General features: G+C 39.8%; 1 pseudogene; it reads left to right on the top strand.

Annotated features, from left to right (window-relative positions):
- Window positions 1-543, top strand: LOC108590700 (U6 snRNA-associated Sm-like protein LSm3 pseudogene; annotated as a pseudogene).
- Window positions 544-5,244: the final 4,701 nt, after the last annotated feature.

Genomic DNA, 5,244 nt, shown 5'->3' with positions numbered 1-5,244 from the left:
TTGCTTGAACCCAGGAGGCGGAGGTTGCAGTGAGCTGAGATTGTGCCACTGCACTCCAGCCTGGGCAACAGAGCAAGAGACTCCATCTCAGTAAAAAAAAAAAAAAACGAAGGGCACAGGGTTTGAAACATGGCAGACGACATAGACCAGCAATAAACTACCAACACTGTAGAGGAGCCCCTGAATCTTATCAGGCATAGCCTAGATGAGTGAATTTATGTGAAAATGAGAAATGACCGAGAGCTTCAAGGCAGATTACACGCTTATGGTCACCGTTTAAATATGATCTTAGGAGATGTAGAAGAAACTGTGACTACTATAGAAATTGATGAAGAAACATATGAAGAGATATATAAATCAACGAAACGAAATATTCCAGTGCTCTTTGTCCAGGGAGATGGCGTTGTACTGGTTGCCCCTCCGCTGAGAGTTGGGCGAAACAAAGAATTTGTCCTGTAAGGAAACAGGAGACTTTGACAAGGGGCCTCTTTAAATGTACAAGACATTCAAAAGAGAGAAACCTGTATACATTTTGGTATTAAGAAATATTTCCAGGGATTCTTCCACTCCTGAAATGAGTCGATTTGCAGATAACTCACAACTTCTTAAGCTAAATTGTATTTTCATTTTTCTCGAGCTCTTCCAATAACTATGACCACCAAGATGCAGAACTCTTTTTCAGGACTTCTTGTGCTCCATAATTCTCACAGATATTTTTCTGATTTTTTCTTTCTTTAAATTAAAATTGGTGTTTTCTTGTGAAAAAAAAACAACAAGAAATGACTTCTAATGTTCTTTGGGTTCTGCTGAAGCACCTTAGGTTGTGAGGGTAGAAAACCTCTTGAGTGAATTGGATTGGGAGAATCCCACCCACCGCCAGGGCAGGAAGTACAGCCAGTCCTCACTGGAAGTTGCCTGAGATCTTTAAAGTCAAGAATTAAGGTTACCAGCTGCATTTCTGCTGGTCCATGAGGTCTCATATCTCAAGATTGCTATGCCTTAAGCTGTACATTTATCTCTCCCTCCTCCTCACTTTGTCTCTTTCTTTGTCTTTCTCTACCTCTATCCCCACTCCTCATCCCTGGAATGTGAAATTGCGCCTACTACTGAACAGAACTGCACCTCAGTTCACTTGTTTGGGTTCCTGAGAAGCAAAATCTGATTGGCTGAGATTCTATGGCCCTTGGACCACATGCCCATCTCTAGACAATCATCTGTAGCCACAGTATGGGGAAAGGGGTCCTCCAGAGCAGAACCATAGTTTCCATAAAATGCCTGAGCAGGACCATACCTGAAACCATGTCTTACACGTGTTAGGCTTCTCACCTTTCCCCTTTTGTGATGGCTGATGAAGCCAATTCACATCAGTGCATAACTAAAATTGGCAGTTATCCAACTAGAATCCTCACTCATAAAAATGTTAATCAGTTCATTTGAGAGGAACGAAGACAACTGGTGGGTGACACAAATCTTAGGGTAGCAGTCACTCAAAGTTGTTCTTACGAAGTAGTAGAAGATAGAAGAAAAAGTTACAGATGCCCAGAAAAATTCCCTTCATGGGCAGGTTTGTTGTTTTTGGTTTTGTTTTTGTTTTTAAATAGCTGAAAACATACTTGTGCTATTTTTAAAATTCAAAAAAAAGCTCTGTGTTACTCCAGTATTTTGATGGAAATGAATTACAGTTTCTTTTGTCCTCTAAACCTGAAGCTAGGTACGTTTTCAGCCCCACATTTACCCTGCAGCTGGTTAGCTCTGTTTGCAAAGCATTCTGGCTCCAGTACTTGAACTTCATGTTGCAGACGTGGAATCTGTCATTGTCAGCTTCCTTTGGGTTCCATGACGACTTCCTTAATTTGTTATTCTCTTTGCGCCATGAGTAGTAAATACTTACTGGCAATGAGAAATTAGCTCCTCCACTCTTAAGCATAAGCATGAAGGTCAAATGTCATGGTCTGAAGCTATATGCACAGAATTCCCAGCAGCTTTGTCATGGGTAGTTTTATGTTTACTGTAATGAGGTATTTTTCCCCCATGCCTATTTTGACTTCTATAGGATATTATATTTTTTAAGGTACATCCTGGGGCCAGGGAACAGAGCAGAGTACCCAGACCCTTAAAAAGGTAAACCTGGTGGCTGTTCCTATTGGTCACAGTAGCATCTGTGGTTCTCTAGATATTGAAGTAAATAAAAAAAGAAATATTCATGAAGTAGAAGCTAAAGTCTTGGGAAAAAGAGAAAAGAAATATTTGGAGGGCTTTATAGTGAAAATCAGAAAGGACAGTTTGGTATTGTAAATGGATAATGCCACTAAATTTATTTCTGGATCAATGTGTTTTGGAGACATTAAATTTATCTACATTCCAAAGGTTAACAATGCAACTAAACCAAGCCAAGGGGAGAGTCCTATTTTTTGTTCGTTTTGCTTTGTTTTAAAAATAAATACAGAAAAGAGAAAATATGGCCGGGCATATTTGCTCACGCCTGTAATCCCAGCACTTTGGGAGACCAAGGCAGGTGGATCGCGAGGTCAGTGCATCACGAGGTCAATAGATCGAGACCAGCCTGACCAACATGGTGAAACCCTGTCTCTACTAAAAGTACAAAAATTAGCTGGGTGTGGCGGCGTGCACCTATAATCCAAGCTACTCGGGAGACTGAGGCAGGAGAACTGCTTGAACCTGGGAGGCAGAGTTTGCGGGGAGCCAAGATCATGCCATTTGCACTCTAGCCTGGCAACAAGAGCAAAATCCCACCCTCCCTCCCCCCAAAAAAAAGAAAAGAGAAGAGAAAATATTTCTTACAAGCTAATGATCAGCAACACCTAACGGAATGGATAGTTGTGTTGAACAATGCTATAGAAAAACAGTATCAAAAGCAGTTGGACATGCAGTTTCATTTTAATAACCTCAGTCTCCACATTAAATAACTCTGTGGGAAGGAGCAAGTACCTTATACGACAGATATTGTTGGTGCTGTACCCATAGTTACTCTAGCTCAGGAAAAAGGAAGTAAATGAATATGGTCAAGTAATTTCAAATGGTTCCAAAGCCATTTCCTTATTTCATTTCTAAACTATCTGTAGATAATGGGATTTCCAAAGTCAGTTATTGTGTTAAACAAGGTGATGAAAAATTGTAATCAAAGACATTTTCAGATGGATGAAACAAAGTAGGCATTTCAAATACGAACTGGAAAGGGACCTCTCTACATAATGCACTTACAGAGGTTTATAAAGTCCAGGAATGTAAGCAAAGACACATAATGATGACAGACAACCTCTTAAAAATTCTAATGAAGTGTTCATCCTTTCCCAAAGTTCCTCTGTGTAGACTGATGGTCCTAGGGAGATACATAGATTAGTGTGATCTTTGGGGTCATTGTATCCCAACAGGGACCAGGAAGACTGTTATCATTCGATGTGACAGACTAAAAGGCTCTTAAACCCTCGTATACAGAGGGAATCAAGTATCATACTAAATTGCAAACTTTGTGATTAATGATTGACCCCTGATAGCTACTTTATTTTACAGGAGCATCCTAACCATTTCTCAGCATTCATCTAGCCATACTTTTGGTCATTCTGCGTAACTGCAGCCAATCTCATATTCCACAGGCCTTTACAAAAACTCTTTGATTTTGAGCTTTATCATAGTGGAGATAGAATTTTATGAGTATCTTGTCAAGGTTGAGCCAGGGAACTTCCATATTATACTTTCAAGAGAATTGACTTCCAAAGTGACTTTTCAAAAGATGCAAAAGGGTCCTGCCTTAGTAGTAAGGCTGAAGTATCCCTGAATAGAGACTACTTCAAACCTACCCTCAAAACGTTTAAAAAGAAGCCATGAAAGGATCAAACAAACCTGATTTTCCAGTAACTTAACTGTCTTCTAACAAAGCCATTCTTTAAGGGAACATGGCAAAGTTCAGATACTGAACTCAATGTTCACCATAAAATATTATGAGACATGCCAAGAAGCAGGAAAATGTGACCGATAACCAAGAGTGAAAAAAAGACATTCAATAGAAAAAGACCCAACAATGGCAGACGATGGAATTAGTAGTCAAGGACTTTGAAATGGCTATTACATATATGCTTGATGTGTTTAAATATCTTTATAATCAGGAGAGACAGTGAAGATATTTAAAAACCAAATGGAAATTTTAGAGATGAAAAATACAGTATTTGAAATGAAAAATACATTAGATGAGATTAACTGCATCTTTATTTTTTTTTAAGATGGGGTTTCACCATATTGGTCAGGCTGGTCTCAAACTACTAACCTCAGGTGATCTGCCTGCCTCAGCCTCCCAAAGTGCTGGGATTATAGGCATGAGCCACTGCGCCCGGCAATTAACTGCATCTTATACATGGAAAAAGATGAATGAACTTGAAGTTGTAGCAATAGAAACTATTCAAACTGAAACAGAAAAGCAATGGAACGAAATAGGGCCTCAGTGACTTGGGGGTAATTATTTGTGTAATTGCAGTCCCAGTAAAGTGTTTGTTTGTCTGGGGGGCTGGGGTAGGAAGGAGGCCAGGCACCATGGCTCATGCCTGTAATCCCAAAACTTTGGGCAGCTGAGGTGGGAGAATACCTTGAGCTCAGGAGTTTGAGACTAGCCTGGGTAACATACTGAGACCACAGGTCTACTGAAAAAAAAATTAGCTGGGCGTGATGGCACATGCCTGTAGTCCCATCTACTCGGGAGGCTGAGGCAGAAGGATGGCTTGAGCCTTGGAGTTTGAGGCTGCAGTGGGCCGTGACTGCATCACTGCATTCCAGTCCGCATGACAGAGTGAGACCCTTTCTCAAAAACAAAAGCAAAAATATTGAAGAAATAATGGCTGAAAAAATTTCAAATTTGATAAAAGCTATGATGAACTTATAGATCCAAGGACCTTAATAAAACCCAAGTAGGATAAACACACAAAAAGATCACATTGAACCACATCATACCCAAATTGGTGAGAAACAGTGATAAAATCTTAAAGTCAGCCAGAAGAAAAAAGAAGACATATGAGATACAGAAGATCAAAAATAAGAATGAGACAGACACCTTTACAGAATAAAACTTTTTTTTTTCTTTTTTTTTTGGTGAATGTAGAATTCCACATCTAGCAAAACATCCTTTAAAAATTTTACCCTAAGCTGGGCATGGTGGTGGCTGAGGGAGGAGGATCGCTTAAGCCTGGAAGTTTAAGGTTATAGTGTGCTATGACTGTGCCTGTGAATAGCCGTTGC

The sequence above is a fragment of the Callithrix jacchus genome, chromosome 2, assembly GCF_049354715.1.
Source record: "Callithrix jacchus isolate 240 chromosome 2, calJac240_pri, whole genome shotgun sequence".
Lineage (NCBI taxonomy): Eukaryota > Metazoa > Chordata > Mammalia > Primates > Cebidae > Callithrix > Callithrix jacchus.
The sequence above is the reverse complement of the archived record's forward strand: the minus strand, read 5'-3'. Positions and strand labels throughout refer to the sequence as shown.